Source organism: Sorex fumeus, unplaced genomic scaffold (assembly GCF_029834395.1).
Source record: "Sorex fumeus unplaced genomic scaffold, SorFum_2.1 ptg000128l, whole genome shotgun sequence".
In the NCBI taxonomy this organism is placed as follows: Eukaryota; Metazoa; Chordata; class Mammalia; order Eulipotyphla; family Soricidae; genus Sorex; species Sorex fumeus.
In genome coordinates this window covers 17,347,265-17,365,451 of record NW_026606185.1, presented here as the reverse complement: position 1 = coordinate 17,365,451, position 18,187 = coordinate 17,347,265, and the positions used below count along the sequence as shown (strand labels likewise).

Sequence of the window (18,187 nt, the reverse complement as noted above, 5' to 3'; positions counted from 1 at the left end):
GAACAGTGGAATCGAAGAGATGTGCCTGGAGCCGAGGGTTCTTCATCCTCTTAGCTGTATCTTCAACGTTCTTGAAGGCATTCCAAGCCGCTACTTCCTCCTGTGCAACTCAGGTGCCAGGTCATTTGTCATGTTGACTTCTCGACCTAGGTACACATAACTGTTGCATTCGGATATGGTCATTCTGTAGAGAGCGAATGGAGTGTCAGGAACGAGACCATTTCTCATAAACATTGTCTTTGTGAGATTCAGCTGTAGTCCGACCTTTCCACACTCATGGTCAAAGTCAGCCAGCATTTGTGCAGCTTCGCTGATGTTTGGTGTTATTAGAACAATGTCATCAGCGAAGCGGGGATGGTGTAGTTGCCTACTGTCTCTCTTCACTCCCATTTCTTCCCATTCCAGTCCTCGCATGATGTTCTCGAGGGTGGCACTGAAGAGTTTCGGTGAAATGGTATCACCCTGCCGAACCCCTCTCTTGACATCAATGATTACTTCTTTGTAGAATGGTGAGATCCTGGTAGTGAATCCTCAATGCAGCTCACGGAGGATCTTGATGTATTGGGCTTGAATGCCCTGATTGGCTAGGACTTCAATGACCGCTTCCATCTCAACAGAATCAAAGGCCTTCTTTAAAGCAATGAACATTAGACAGAGCGGCATCTTGAACTCCCGAGAAACCTCAATGAGCTTGGTTATCTTGTGGATATGGTCTATGGTGCTGAATCCTTTGCAGAACCCAGCTTGCTCGCATGGTTGTCCTTCATCTAGTGTTCTGCCAATCCGATTTAGGATGAATCGAGTGAACAACTTGTAGATGACAGACAATAGGCAGATCGGGCAATAGTTGCCAATGTCATGGATGTCTCCCTTCTTGAACAGTAGTATGATCCTGCTGGTTTTCCATTGGGACGGAACCTTGCATTCAGACAGGTAGCATGTGAAGAGCTGAGCCAATGTATTGATGAGTACTGACGGCAGGTTCTTCAGGTGTTCAGGTCTGACCTCGTCTGGGCTGGGTGCTGTTCGTTTCTTTAGTGACGAAATGACGTGTCAGATTTTGGAAGTGAGAACGTTGGGAACGACATATCCATTCTGTGGAATTTGGTATGTTGGCAAGTGGACATGGCTATCGAAGAGATTTGAGTAGAAGTCATGGATAATCTTCTCCATTGCCGTTCTGGAGGATGTGATGGATCCATCAGGACGTCGGAGGGCAGTCATTTTGGTCTTGTAGTTGGCGAAGGACAGGCGGGCATTACGAATGCTTTTCCCGGCTTCTGCCGCATCTACCAGCGCTTCTGCTCTTCTCTCTTTGAGGTCTTCCTTGATAGCACCTCTGTACTGCTTTGCGAGCTCAGACATTAACTTGTGGTTACCTGAGGCATGCGCCAAACCACGCTGGTGAATACGCTCAAGAGTTTTCGAAGACAGGCTTTTTTTGTGGCTATCTCTCTCTTGGCGTTCCTCGCACAATCATGGAGGTGCTGAACCAGTCGATCGTATTCCTCGTCAATGTTGTCAACAATGGCATCTTCCCATGTTGCAGCAATAGTGCCAAAGAGCTCCCAGTTGGTGGTGGTTCTGGGAGTTCTCTTTTTAAACTTTGTAGCCCTTTCTCCCCGCTCTGTGAAGTAGAATTTTGCACAAAGGAGACGGTGGTCCAATCCCGTTTGGAATTTTGGGACAACAGCGACATCGGTCAGGCAAAACCGTCAATTGAATAGGATGTGGTCTATTTCGTTGTGTAATCGTCCACCGGGAGACTCTCATGTCCAACTTTTAGATTCTGCCTTCTGGAACTGTGAATTACCATGGATGGTTTTGGTAGACATGATGAACTCAGACAGTCTCTCACCCTTTTCATTCCATTCTAGGCCAGGGGTCCCGATGTGAAGTTCTTCAGCTGATCTTCTCGGTCCTATCTTGGCATTAAAATCACCTACAATGATCTTGTAGAAGGTGCAGTCTTCTTTATAGAACTTCTCCAGCTCCATGTAGAACTTCTCAATTTCTCTTTCATCATAATGAGATGTTGGTGCGTAGACAACGAAGATAGAAACTGCAGGCAGTGAGCCATATCTATTCAAATGTAAATGTTCGATTCAGGTTGTTAGGCATTTGAATGAATCAATGCTCATCGCCAAGTTTGTGTTGACAAGGACTCTGACGCCTCCGACACCTCTTTTATCGCATGTTCCGAGGAACAATTCTTCTCCAGTGTTGAAAACGGTATGGTGAGATTCGTGCCTTCTTGTCTCGGTCAGACAAATGATGTCGTACTTGATCATTCGTGCTTGTACCATCAGGTCTTCGATGGATGTATCTGATGCTAGTGTCCATGCATTGAAAGTACAGACGATCATTTTTGTCTTCCTTCATTGTGGCAGCCTAGTTCGGCCTTGAGATTTTTTCGGCCTCTCCTTTCTCATCCTTCTCAGTGCTGCCATGTCAGTGAAGCCTTCAGGGTCAGGTGAATGAGACCCATTGTAGTTACTAATTTTGGCATATCAAATACACAACGGATAGCTTGCCAGGCTCTTCCGTGCGGGTGGAACACTCTCGGTAGCTTGCCAGTATTTCCCAGAGGAATAGAGGCTTTTGGGGCGTCCTCTAATCGCCCTCGTAGATGTTACCATATTTGAACCCTATCAAATATGGTACGACAGTTCCGGAAGATGGGTATTTAGTGTCTTATGATGTGTCATGCAGTTTGTGGCTGCATGGGTCCGAAAAGCGTCCTGGAGTGTGGCGTCGGCTGGGTAGTGGAGGTAGTGTCTCGCTTCTCGGCCTTTTGGCTAAGATCAAGTGTAGTATTGTAAATCATGATATCTAAAATAAAAATGAAAACTAAAACAGAAAAGGATAGTGGCAATAATAAGATTCAGGTCAAGGAAAGAAGGGACAGGTTTAATATGTGTAACCATTTCAATACTAATAAATTTTCTATACTTTTTTAAAATTTTTATTTTAAAAAAATGTAGGAGTACTGCTATTTATTCAGCCATTGATAAAGCTGATTGAATTGGGCATAAATTCAGTGTTACTTTTTTAATTCAGAATGTTAATTTTATTTTATTTTATTATTTTATTTACTTATTTATTTATTTAATCACCATGAGATGCAGTTACAAAGCTTTCCTGATTGAGTTTCAGTCATACAATGATAAATCACACATCCCTCCACCAGTGTAAATCTTCCATCCCCAAGATCTTATTTCCCCCATCCCACCCCTACCCCTGACTCTATGGTAGACAATCTTCCCCATCTTCTCTTTAGTATTGCTTATTATGAATAGCATAAGATCTCACGTGTCTGTAAGAGATGCCTTGTGCTCCTGCAATTCTAAAATTTTAGATAATTACGGTCTGGAGAAATCTCTGCAGGGAGCTGCTTGGTTCTGAGATTCTTTTGTGTCTCTCTGGATCATGGCCATTAAGGAGCTTAAGTAGCAGCCAGTGGCCATTTATGGGCGTGACTCCAGGATCCCATGAGGACAGAGGGATGAGAAGGGCCAATCCATCCCCTATTCCTTGAGGCCTGGAGTTTCTCATCACTGAACCCGCGTACTGCACTTTTCTTTGGGTTGGCGGCTGTCAGGGTTTTCAGGGGGCAGGTGGAGGGATGACGCCTGACCCTGTCTGAGACACACTAGTGAAGTTGTCCTGACTTAAAGTCTGGAGGCATCTCTGCAACGAGATCCTTGGTTCAGAGATTCTTTTGTGTGTCTCTGGATCATGGCCCTTTTTCCATCTTTTTCAGAGAAATAAACTATTAGCATATGCCCTGCAGGACACACCTGCTCACCCACAGCATGCCCCGCTGCTGGCCCTAACTGTGGCTTTTGATCTCTTTCAAGATTTATGGGTCTCTGAAATAAGGCCAATAAGTGAGCTTGTACAGCTGAGCTGGAGGTGGTTTGTGATGTGGCTCCCACACATCTAACTTTTGGCTATTTAATTTCTTGGTAAACTTGGCCCCAAGTTGTTGGAGCCTGGCCAAAGGCACAGTAGTAGTTTTGGGGTACCAGGAAGTCTGAAGGCACCGTCAGGGCTGCTGATGCACTCGTCCCACAGCTACAGGTTGGCCTGGTGGTAGCACCATATCCCTGAACTTTCTATACTTTCTATGTGGCTTCTCTGTTTCCTATTCCTTTCTTTTAAGCCCTTTTTTCTTATTATTTCTGGTAACGGCAATGGAAAATAAATCCTAAATCAGAAGAATGAAGTTTTAAATGTGGGATGACGTCAAATGAGCTGGTATTTTGAAATAGGTTCTCAGATTGAGCTATGCAGGTACTGCTCACTTTATCTCCGCATCAGACCGGCTATGCATGATCTATGACCATCTGTTCTCAAGAACTGAAGATGGAAAATCACAACATTTGTTATAAGAGAAAAGATTTACATCTTGACTGAACAAGTGAACAAGTTCTGAAAGTGACAAAGCCAGAAAGCACTAATTCAGACTCCAGATCTTGGAGTCAGCTAGATCCTTACAATTTAAGTATCTTCATCTTCCATCTCCTAGATCTAGTCTTGTTTTAGTGCAGCCATTTTTTTTCCTTGTTATAATATTATGTGTGATAACACCATGTTATCATATCATATATTCTGTCACTGTCACTGTCCTCCCGTTGTTCATTGATTTTGCTCAAGCAGACCCAGTAATGTCTCCAGTGTGACACTAGTTACTGTGTTTGGCATATCGAATACGTCACGGGTAGCTTGACGTGCTTTGCTATGCAGACGAGATACTCTTGATAGCTTGCCGAACCTGGGTTGGCAGGGTCCACTGTGTGCAAGGCAAATGCCCTACCCGCTGTGCTATCGCTCCACATATGAGATTATTATTTTGTAAATCAAATTCAATATACTATTTGCTCAATGGACTATTAAAATAGAAGACTGGCTTGAACAACTAAGCCTGTGTGATGACTTGAATTCCTCAGCTCACTACCCACAGGTGCCACTGCCTTGCCCCAGATGCTTCACGGTCTCACTATAGATAGGTTGTTCCCTTTCTCCTTCGGTCTTTTCTTCTCCCCACTCCTCCCCTTTCTTCTTCATTCTCAAACTACTTCACACTGACATTTTCCTTTGATCTTTCATGCTTTATAGATCTCTGTCTCTGTTCTTACGCTCAGCTTCTGTCTGTGTTATGTGCTTCAATTTCAGATCACCAGGAACAAAAGCTATATATCACTGTTTCCCTCCTTAAGTCACAAAAGCAACGAAAAAACAAGAAAAAGGAACTTATCTTTCTGACTGAGTGAAGTCTTATTCATGCAGTTAGTTGGTTGTTCTTTTGCTCAACACCAGCTGGAGTGAGCATTGGACACAATCATCTTAATGAGGGAATTCCTGATGCAAGTGAAAAGCATATGCTTGGGGGAAATAGCCTGGAAAAATATGACCAGCTACCCTGGGTAGGAAAATCAAGCTTAATAACAATACTATTCTCATTGTTTTGATAGCATAATAATACATAATTTTTCACAAAACACTAGATTTTACCCTTGCTTTGAATTTACATATTAATTTAGTGCGTATCTCACACAAATGGGAGTTATCTTTGACTCTGGTCATTAACAAATAGAGATTCAGCCCACTGAAGTCAGAACAGCTCTTCAGCAAGATTGCCTCAAGTAAGTCGGCCCCATGGTGAAGAATTCTGCTGCTTTATGCAGGTTACTGTGTCTATATCCATCTGTTTCCTTTTCTTACTATTTTTCACCTCAGTATCTATTGCTAAAGGAAGCATAAAAATCTACAATAAGCAGAAATGGACACATAGTCAAAACTGGATTTGAGTGCACATATAATAGCAGCTTAACATTACAAACAGGTTTGGGGAATAGTGATCCACTATTCATCCCTAGAAAAGCGTTAAGCTCTCTCCCAGAGGTCCTATGTTCTCCTTTGAACTCCTTTATCGACTTGTCACCTTCCCTGATTACATATGCAGGCTGCAGAACCTAGCAGGAAAGATATTCCAGGCTCTTACTCTCAGCTACCAAAAAATTTTATCGAAACAAAAAAAGAAGACTCACTTATTTATGTCTTCTAACCCCAGGGAAAGCTGAGAGCTTGACAGACAAGTAAGTTTAGAAAGGCAAGTGTGCTTTGCTTAAGACTGGAAAGGAATGGCAACTTTGACAAATAATAAATTGCAGACAGGAGTTGATCAGAGAAACAACAGTAAAATGCAGACTTTATTAATTCCTCCTGAGTGGATCTTCACAACATGACCTTAAAATTTTATTCACTATGAATTCCCTGAGTAACAAATATACACATTTATTTTCTAAAGTCAAATAGAAATAATATTGATTATCTGCAACTCCATTATGGCTCAGTAAAAATAAAGGTGCTCTTCCTCATACTTTCAATAGTAAGGAAATACTTCAAGTGGCTTTTAAAAAATTATAACTTCATAATATAATTTAAGAGGAATATATACCTGTAAATATACCTCACATTTATTTTGACACTGACATTTCTTTTCAAGAAGAGAAGCAAGATAATACCAAAACAATTTTAGCCCTTCTCCCTTATGAACTCAGTGAATTCATAAAGATAAATGTCATAAATTGAGATCCACAAATGTGCAATATATATTACAAGGGGTTTTGTTATGATCTGGCAGGAAATATTGCTTTGGCATAGTTTTAAAATTATAAAGCATTGTAAGGTTGTTTCTTTTTTGAATTTTAGGACTTCAGTGAATGTAGATATTTTCTTTCTCTATTCTCTTAAATTTTTTCTATTATCTTTTTATTCTTGGAATCCTATTTGTTTTGTGGATATTCATGTCTCTCCTGCAACATACATCTTCTAAAAAATTTTACTTCTTTGTTGAATTACTGTGAGCTAGACCCTTACAAAGTTGTTCACGATTAGGTTTCAGTCAGTGTTCCAACACTCATCCCTCCACCCAGTGTACATTTCCAAGCACTAGTGTCCCCAGGTTCCCTTCCATCAACCTCAACTCACCACCCCCAGCCTGCCTCTATGTCTTTCTTCTCTATCTCTCTTTCTATCTCTGTCCCTGCAACATATATCTTTTCCCTCTGTTTTTCCCCATTTTCAGTCAAAGTAGTCCTAAAATTGTAACCCTTTGGTAAATAATATTCACCAGTCAATAATCTCAGAGATTTTGGGGAAATGCTGAAGCAGAAATATGATTAATTATAAGATCTGGGAGTGAACAAGGTGATGCTCATAACATCCCAGGTTGGGTTCTTGAAGACTGAAATGCTGGCAGGAGCCCAAGTGGGATGTCACTCATCATATCACTTTACATGTATTGTCCTATTCTTCAGAGTTAGACTTGTTCACATAATGATAGATGCCTGTGTATTTGCAGAATGCAGATATAATGTAAGTAGCACTGGAAAGCACTAAACCAGAGAACTGAAAAATTGTGTCAGCAGTGGAAATGATCATGTAAAAGTCTGAAATATTGATGTAATATTTCTTCATGGTAGCAAAGAAGTTGTGTTAATTTTGCTTACTGTTAAAAAATATCTGAAGTAGTCAAAAATTGCTATGGACTGTTATTATCAAGAACAAATGTTCTTGAGAGTTTGTAATTATGAATAAAAAACTAAATAGTATTGCTCTTGAGAGCAACACGGTGTCATGTTTATTTAGAAATACCTTTGGGATCTGGATAAAATATAAAGGTTTATAAAATAGTAAAAGCCCTAAACAACATAAAAGAAAAGGTGCTAAATTTTCTTTCCTCGTCAGTTGTTAAAGAGCTCTGCGATTCTACCTGATAAGTAAAAAGATGCTGATTCTGAATTTCAACACAACAAAATAGTGTCCAGTCAAAGAAGACTTTCTAAGGCAGTAACTTATTGGAAAACACTAAAATGAAATTGGTTGAATAGAAGATGCTCTGTGAATAGATAGGCAAAGAGAAAGTTAACACTTGTTAAACCTGGTCCATCATAAGACAACCGTTTAAAGTTTCTGGAAATGATTCTAAGGTCAAAGAGCAGATAAAGAAAATATTTATTTAAGAAAATTTATAAAAGTTTGGTAACAAAATATATCTATGGCATTTGAGCAAAACTGTTCTTTCTTGCTATTCTCCTAGTCAACAATCTGAAACTCTACTCTAGTCTGTAACAATCAAAAACACCATCTCTTTATTCCCATGTCCCCTGAAAAAGCTTTCTTCCTAAGAGAAAAGGTTTTAAATAATTTCTTATCTTGTTCCAACTTCCAGGTTCTGGAAAAATGTAACTGAGATGTAGGTGTTGCCCTCCCTTGTCCAGTAGTGGCTCATGGTATAGAGGCTCTATCTTGGACACAACTTATAAAAAAATACTGGATTCTCTATGTCTTGCCCCACATAAAATTACCTACATACTATGAGAAACAAACCAAAAGAATCTTGTGTTACTGTCTATCCCAACCCCTTACTAACTTTACTTATTTGGCTCCAAGAGCATTGGAATCAGGACCGTGCCATTATCTTCACTTCTAGCTCCAGAGCTCTGGTTTAGAGAATTACCTAGAGGAAAAAACAAACTGTACTGAAAATCAATGCTCTTGATCCCTTTTCAAAGGAACTAACTTTATTTGCAGCAGAGTATGGATAGATTTTAAGAAAAGGATAGGGTAAAAATCAATTGAAAGGTGATTCAAGCTGCTAGCTAATTGTCATGCTCTAGGACATTGTTAAAAACACTAGAATAATAAATGAGCAATTACTAGATTTTGACTACCAGATATGGCCTGGAAAAAAGAGAAATGGAACTCTGACAAATGTTTCAAAGTTTTTTTAAGAATTAGGATGTGTACAGTAAATCTTAGAACAACCACTAAAGTAATACTTTTTAAAATATAATACACAATAATTAAATGAATTAGAATGTTACAATGGAAAATATTGAATTATTATTAGAATGCAATAAAAAGGAATAGAGGAAGTAAAAAGATAACAGACATTTTTTAAATGGGAGTTATAAATCCAATTACATCAGTAAAGTCATTAAATAATTCAAAGAAAGGACAGAAATTGTTGCTATGAACAATAGAAAATTATATGCTGTCTACAGGAAGTATACTTTAGATTTAAAGAACTAGTGCAAATAGAAATAAAAAATGAAAAATAAACCATTTAAATAGGAACCATGAGAAATATTACAAAAAAACAAAAGTAACATTATAAATGTGCTAGAAAAAAATGTTGTCATAATTGTCAGTTAGAAAGATATAATTATTGTAGGCTCAGAACTCTGCCTAACACCATGTACAAAAGTAAGATCAAAATGGATTAAAGACCTCAACATCAGACCAGAAACCATAAGGTACATTGAAGATAAAGTTGGCAAAACCCTCCATGACATTGAAGCTAATGGTATCTTCAAAGATGCCACGCCACTGGCCGAGCAAGTGAAAACAGAGATAGATAAATGGGACTATCTTAAACTAAGAAGCTTCTGCACCTCCAAAGAAACAGTGACCAAAATACAAAGACAGTCTACAGAATGGGAAAGGATATTCGCCGAATACACATCTGACAAGGGGTTGATATCCAGGATATACAAAATACTGGTTAAACTCCACAAGAAGAAAACATCCAACCCCATCCAAAAATGGGGCAATGAAATGAACAGAAACTTTCTCAAAGAAGAAATCCGAATGGCAAAAAAGCACATGAGAAAATGCTCTACATCATTAATCATCAGGGAGATGCAGATCAAAACCACAATGAGATACCATCTCACACCTCAGAGACTAGCCCACATTCAAAAGAACAAAAGCAACCGATGCTGGCGTGGATGTGGCGAGAAAGGGACACTCCTTCACTGTTGGTGGGAATGTCCACTGGTTCAGCCCTTCTGGAAAACAGTATGGACGATTCTCAAAAAATTAGAAATTGAGCTCCCATTTGACCCAGCAATACCACTCCTGGGAATATATCCCAGAGAGGCAAAAATGTATAGTCGAAGTGACATCTGCACTTGTTTGTTCATTGCAGCACTCTTTACAATAGCCAGAAACTGGAAGAAACCTGAGTGCCCAAGAACAGATGACTGGTTAAAGAAACTTTGGTACATCTACACAATGGAGTACTATGTAGCTCTTAGAAAAGATGAAGTCATGAAATTTACATACAAGTGGTACAATATGGAAAGTATCATGCTAAGCGAAATGAGTCAGAAAGAGAGGGATAGACATAGAAAGATTGCATTCATCTGGGGGATATAAAGTAACAAAGTATGAGATTAATACCCAAGAATAGCTGAGATCAGCACCAGGAGGATTACTCCATAACTTAGAGGCCAGCTGGGTATCCTAGAGGAAAGGGCAGTTCAGATAGAGAAGGGAGCACCAAATAAAGGATGTTTGGAGGATCCTCCCAGGAGGGGAGATGCATGTCGAAAGTAGACTATGGACTGAACATGTTTGCCACTCAATGCCTCTTTTGCAGACCACAACACCCAAAAGGAGAGAGAGAACACAGGGGATTGCCCTGCCACAGAGACAGGGGGGTTGGGGGGATGGGGGTGGGAGGGATATTATCCATGGTGGTGGAAAATGGGCACTGGTGGAGGGATGGATATCTGATCATTGTATAATTGAAACCAAAGCACAAAAAATTGTAAATCTACAACTTTAAAAAAATAAAATACAATAAAGGGAAAAAAAAAAGAAAAAAAAAAGAAAGATATAATTATTGCATGCATAATGGTACCCATAACAGATGTCCACAGTATACGATAAAAATATCTCACTTAATTAAAGGGAAATATATATAACTCAACAATAATAGTTGATTATTTTTCATATTCGGTCAATAATGGATAGATCTACAAGGAAGAATATCAACAAGGAAACATAAGACTTGAACAACATTGTATATTTACAGGACTAACAGAGATCTACAAAGCACTGTATCCACTAAAAACAGAATATATACTTTCTTTTTAAGGGCATATGGGATAATCTCCAGGATAAAGTATGCTTCAGACCATAAAACTAAACCTTTGTAAATTTTTTAAAAGAGTAATAATACAAGCAAATCCTAATCATAATGAAATTAAACCATATAGCAATGGCAGGGAAGAAAATACAGAAAACTCACAACGTGCAAATTAAATGACTGACATCTTTAGATAACTGATGGGTAAAAGAAAAATCACAAGGATAATTAAAAACACTTGGTATAGATGAAAATGGTGAAACCATATATCAAAACTAAATGGTGTGTAGCTAAAGTAGAACTCAGAGGGAATTACTCAGTTGCAAATGCATAGGATCAGAAAGAACAAATCAACAACTAAATCTTCCACTTTAAGACTACATAGGAAAAAACCCAAAGTACGTAGGGAATAAAAAATATTAGTGATAAAATTAATATAGAGAGAATAGAAAACCAATGTAGAAAATCAATGAACCCGCCAATGTAAAGTCACTAAAATTTACTTATTCAACAAAACTCACAAAGGTTTAGGTAGATAGAGTAATATAAAAAGTGATAACCTAAAAAGGATCAAACATGATGACCTCTGTACTGCAACCCATAATGCCCAAAAGTACAGAGAGAGACAGAGAGAAAAAGAGAGAGAGAAAGAGAGAGAGAGAGAGAGAGAGAGAGAGAGAGAGAGAGAGAGAGAGAGAGAGAAGAAAAGTGCCTGCCATAAAGTCAGACTGGGGGGTTAGGGAAATGGGAGCTGGCAGGAGAAATACTGAGGATAGTCACTGTATCACTGTATCACTGTCATCTCGTTGTTCACCGATTTGCTTAAGCAGGCGCCAGTAACATCTCCATTAGTCCCAGCACTGAGATTTTAGCAGCCTCTCCTTATTTGTCCTACCCAATGGTGCCATTTTGGAGGCTCTTTCAGGGACAGGGAAAGACAAATGAGACCCTTTATTGTTACTGTTTTTGGCATATAAAATACGCCACGGGGAGCTTGCTAGGCTCTGCCGTGCACTGAGGATATTGGTGATGGGAAATGTACACTGGTGGAGGGATGGGTGTTGGAACATTGTATGACTGAAACCTGATCATGAAAGCTTTTTAACTGTATCTCACAGTGATTCAATAAAAAATAAACAGATAATTTTAAGGAGAAAAAATAGAAAATCTGAATAAACTGATAAAAATTAAAGGATTGAATTAATAATTTAAAAAGCTATCCACAAAGAAAATCTTTTAAGAAGATAAATACATTATTGAGCTCTACTAAGTATTTTAAAATTAAATGCAATTTTTCAAAAACTCTTCCAAAAAATAAAAGAATAAGAATACTTCACAGCTAATTTTTAAAATCAGTACAACTCTGAAAGCAAAATCAAAGAATTCATAAGAAATCTACAGCTGAGATATCTTATGAATATGATTGTCAACATCTTCAACAAAATACTAACAAAATGAATACAATAGCATGTAGAATAATTCATATATACCATAATCAAGTGCAGTTCTTCCAAGGATGTCAGGTTGATTCTACATCTGAAAATCAACTGACCAAAAACACCATATCAGTAAAAATTTTTAAAACTCATGATTGTATAAATAGATACATAAAAAATATTTGACAATAGTCAATATCATTCCATTTTTGTAAAAGCCGAGAAAGTAGAAATTTAGGGAACTTCTTCCACATGAAAAATACAATATATGAGAATCCCCAAATTAACATGATACTTAATGATAAATTTCCCCCCTAATAACAGGAACAAAACTAGAATGTCTGTGCTCATCATTTCTATCTAACACTGTACTTATTTTTTCATCAGAGCAATGACTCAAGAAAAAGAAATAAAAGCAATATAAATTGAAAAGAAAAAAGTACAATTATTTTCTTTGTAGTTGACATGCTTTTGTAAATAGAAATTTTAAGGAATCCACTTAAAAACAAGCAAACTGGTTCTGAATATTTTCAAAAGCAAAGTTAACGTAGAAACATCAACTAATTTATGTGCATTTAAACAATCTTCAAGTGAAACTTAGAGAACAACTCATAAGTAATCATATCATAAAAATATTTTGAAGGATTGTGGGAGATAGCTTAAGCATTACCTAGTATTTGCAGAGACCTGTGTTTGATCCTCAGCAACATATGTTCCCCCCACCACCTGCCTCGCTAAACAATGCTTGTTGTACCCTTGGTAAATTTTTCTCTGGAAACTGCTATCACTGTCACTATCACTGTCCTCCCATTGTTCATTGATTTGCTCAAGCAGGCCCAGTAATATTGTGAGACTGTTCCTGTCTCACAGTAAGTGATTTGGCATATCTAATACCTCATGGGTAGCTTGCCAGGCTTTGCCGTGTGGGCAAGATACTCTCAGTAGCTTGCCGGGCTCTCTGAGAGGGGTGGTGGAGGAATCGAACTCGGGTCAGCCAGGTTGGCCACTTGCAAGGCAAACACCCTACCCGCTGTACTATCACTCGAGCCCCTGAAAACTACAATATCTTGAAAAAAATTAAAGATCTAAATAATTGAAGAAAGATCTATGTCCAAAGATCAGAGCACTTAACATTGCTAATATAGTTTACTCCCCAAACTGTTCCAAGAATTTAGCGCAATCCCAACTAAAATTCTACTTCTTTGTAGAATCTGAAGGCCATTCTGAAAGTCATATGGACTTTCAAGGAACCAAGAAAAGCAAAACAATCTCAAAAAAAGAAAATGAAGGAGAAGGATAATTTTATGTTTACATGAAAGTAGCAATACCAATCAATATAACCAAAAGAGGTGAACAAATCAGGTTCCCATTAATATGTGAATAGATGGAGATTGACTAACCAAATGTCATACAACTCTACAATCAATTATTATTCATACAGGAAAAGAGTTTGAGCATTTATATGTAATATAATATGATTGAATCTGGACAACATTAAGCTAAACAGAAGAACACACAGAAAAAAATGCTACATACAATAGTCTTTTGTTCACTTCTAGTGGGTGGGAGGGTGGATGTGGGGTTGGGGTGGCTGATATTTGGTTCAGGATCCCTGTAGATGCTCAAGTCTTTTAGATAGGATGGTGTTTTCATATTCTAGACTTACATGGTCTTATATACATTGAATCATCTCAAACTATTTCTACCACTGAAAGAGTGCAAATGCTATTTAAGTAGTCATCATACTATATTGTGTAGAAAATAATGGCTAGAAAAAGTCTTTACATGTTCAATGCAGACACAAGCATCATAGGCCTAAATACAGAGATGCGTTTTCCATCTGTTGTTAGTTGAGTCTGTAAATGCAGAGCCTTCAGATAAGGAGAAACTGCACTCCCAGAACCATGTCACCAGACTCTGAGCCAGGCTGTGGGGTGGGTGAGAGCCCTCCCTGCCCCAAGGGGCCCAGCCCTAGCAGCGGACCTCCACTACCCAACCACCCCCACGCTCCAGGCTGCTTTCCACACACATTATAAGACACTTCCTACTCATTTTCCACGATAACTACAGCATATATGATGGGGTTCAGACAGTAGGCAACAAATCATAGAGAAAAATATATAAATATATGCCTCTCAGAAAGCCCTGCATGCTACAGAGAGTATCCCGCCCAAACGGGCAGAGCCTGGCAAGCTCTCCGTGGAGTATTCGATATGCCAAATACAGTAACAACAAAAGGTATCATTTCCCTGACCTGAAAGAGCCTCCAATTGTTGGGAAAAGATGAGTAAGAAGAGGTTGCTAAAATCTCAGGGTTGGGAGGAATAGAGACGTTACTGGTGCGCACTTGAGTAATTTGATGATCAGCGGGATTACAGTGATACAGTGATATGAAACAGTAATATAGGGTAATCCATAGAGTCAAAAAGTAGAGTTAGGTTTGTTTGGGTCAGAAGGAATAGAGGGAAGGCAACTAAAGGTGATAGATTTCATTTCAGATGATGAAAATGTTAAAAATTGACCAATTGTTAATAGCACATGTCTGTGAACAGAGTAGCACAGTGGGTAGGGTGTTCGCCTTACACGCAGCCAACATGGCCGACCCGAGTTCGATTCCTCCGCCCCTCTTGGAGAGCCCGGCAAGCTACCGAGAGTATTCGATATGCCAGACACAGTAACAACAAAGTCTCCAATGGAGACGTTACTGGGCCCGCTCGAGCAAATCGACGATCAACGGGAGGGCCTTTACCTTTACCTTTACCTTATATGCCTTAATGAGTGAATTGAGTGATGTATGAATTGTCTTTTTGAAACTGTTTTATACAAACTCTACCATTAGCTGAATACAGTATTAAATATTTTGCATAACTACACACGTGTAGTGTGTGTGTGTGTACATATACATATATATATATATATATATTTCTACATACCCATTTCACAAATGAAGAAATCAAGACTGTGCATGTATCTATCCCTAGGTCGACCTCTGAGGAAGTCACAGAGCTGGCAAAGAACTAATTCCAATTCGCTGTCAGACTTAATGTTTTAATGTTTACTGGATTCTGTGATGCATTGAGCTAACTGCTTTCCATATCATTTAGTTTCCCAAACACCTGCTGTGATGTAAATATTACTTTCCTCACTTTGGAAGTAAGGAAACAGATATTCACAGAAACCATATAAACCGGAAAAATTTCAAAGCAACTCTTTATATTCAAAGTCCCATGCTTATTTCATTTCACCAGAGCTAAAGGCCTCCTGCCTCCACAAAGGTCAGCAAAAAAGTTATTGGGAGCCAAATATGCAGACACTGTGAGTGTGATATTTATATTAAATGGAAACTTTAACTATATGAAAAAGGAAAAATAGATCCAACTCTAGAGAGAAAAAATCTACAATTGAAACAAAGTCATCATTGCATTGGTTCAATTAATTTATGATTTCTTAAATCTCAGTTTAGTAGACCACATAAATGCAAATAAGACCACTCTCCTGCAAGTAAAAATTTTCCAAACAAAATTTGATTCGAGAGTAATGTGTTTTTAAGCCTATATTCTATCACCACTTATTTATTTAGCTGAATTGCAGATCAGATTTAAAAGTGCATTAATGGCGAAATAACCTCTTGCAGAAGGGCAATTGTACAAAATGTGGCAGTACTTTGAGAGAGAGTAAAATGTTTAATGAGAAGATTTGCCTTTGGAGATTTCTGAAATTCAGTCCTACAGTGGCAATACACATCTGCCGGTGGATCAACCAGGTCAGCTCCCTTGCAACTTTCTCCTAAGAATGAGCTAAAAAATAAGTTAAATATGTATGTTGATTCAAAGACTGGAGAAATAAGGAGAAAGCAGCAGTCTTCTTCATCTTTTGTTCTCTCATCCCTACCCATTCTAAGGAATTAACAAAGGGACAGACGAACCTCACCATCTGCAGAGAGAAAAAACTCTGCATCCAAGAGAAGGAAATCCATGAATTCTACCAGGTCTTGACAAAATTATTTGTCTCACAGTAATGTTCATGATAGAAATGCCTTGTTTTCTATTTAGAATAAAATATCAAAATATCATATTTTTAAAGACCTCCATTCAAAAGGCATCTTGGAAGCTATTGGTGGTCTGCAAAAACAGGTTTCATGGGAGTGGTTTTAGTTATGTGCAAAATATTTATACTTTGCATATATTGTATTTTGCACATCATTGCTTCAGCAAGCACACATTATATTGAAGGTTCTCAGAATGACAAAGTCAATACAATCATTGGAGAAGAGAGAAGCAGCAGCTCAGGAGAGATGATAAAATACTTGTGGAAATGTTGTCTGAGAGTCTTAGGGTCCTTTTGCCTTTTCCCAGTGAAGTTAGTCTTTTAACTACTGCTTTTGAGATTTCCAAGACTAAATTTCAATGTAAACAAATATATGTATATATAATAAACATTATATATATAAACATTAAGACTCTGAAAGCGTGTAGCAGAATATTATAGCTAGTAAACCAAAACCCAAATCTTTGGGTTATCTGCCATTTTCTGTGTGTTGATAACAGAAGAAACTAGAATCTTCTAAAACAGTGAGGTGATGCTTTTCACAACACAAATGTCTGCTCTATTAGAGCCCATACAAAACCTTCTTCAGTAGCACATGTTTTGTTGTTTTCAACTTCAGTCACAAATTGTGAATAACTAAGAGAAAAAGATGTGCTAAACAATTGTTTCAGGTATCCATTACTCTGAGACAAGATAGAAACCATTCTTGCTGGCAAAAAAAAAGTGCTTGCAAACGGTAATAGTGAAAGAAGTCTGCTTGACTCATTCCCTCTCATTCTCTCAGTTTTGTCTCAGTTTTCTGCAAATATTTTAGCAGCTTATCTAGACAGCAGCTGACACAGGCCACTGATTCACTTTGGATTGAAAAAGGAGTCTCTTGGGGATAGCAATCCCTTTAGTCTGTGATTGTAGAACTGGTATTCACTCTTATCATACAAAATAAAAACCTTTAGAAACAAGCATACATTTATGAAAGCTGTTGATAATAACCTTCTAAGACTATTAGCTTCTTTTATTTATAATATTAGATGATGACACATGATTTGATGAGAGTGTAATACAAGTTCCAGCTAATTGTCGCTGTCCTCTCAATGCATCGTAGCGTCAGTTATTCATTTTTTGTTGGTTTCACAGTGATTAGTGTGAGAGAAAAATTAAATTTCTAGGCTTTCTTTCTACGTTTCCTGACATCTTTTCACCTTATAAGGCCATGACTAGATTCTGTAAATGAGATACTCATGACCTCTCCTGCTGTCATCTCCATTCCCTCTTTTCATGGAAAGGTTGTCACATCTTTGTGCACAGCTTGAGGGAAAGTCCAAACATCCTATGATTAGACCTCTCTGAGCACTTTGCACTGTCTTCCAGTCCACGTGTGGTAAAATATGACCCCTACCCTACTAGCTAGAATGCCTTTCTAGGGGAGGCAGAGAGAATCAGTTGAATCTGTGGTTAGCAATGAGTTAAATTGAGTAAGGAAGCCTATAGTGGCCATAGATCTAAGCATCATACTCCAATTACACTGATTTCTGGTAATTCTGATAAAAGAAATATTTTGTAGTCAAAAACAAAGACTAAAAGTAAAATAGTGGTGAGAGGTGATCAGTACCTGGGGGATTTGAAAGGGAGAATTTAGAGTTATTTTTCTTTCTTTTTTTTGTATGTCAAAAAGTGTATTGGAAAGTTGAAGAGAAAGTTACAGAAAGTTCCCATGTCAGGAGGACACAGTATAAAACAAATTTAACTATGGCTCATTTAA

The 18,187-nt window shown here is 38.2% G+C and overlaps 1 pseudogene; it reads left to right on the top strand.

The window, feature by feature from the left end:
* Window positions 1-2,778: 2,778 nt before the first annotated feature.
* LOC130045624 (uncharacterized) lies at window positions 2,779-2,855 on the top strand (annotated as a pseudogene).
* Window positions 2,856-18,187: the final 15,332 nt, after the last annotated feature.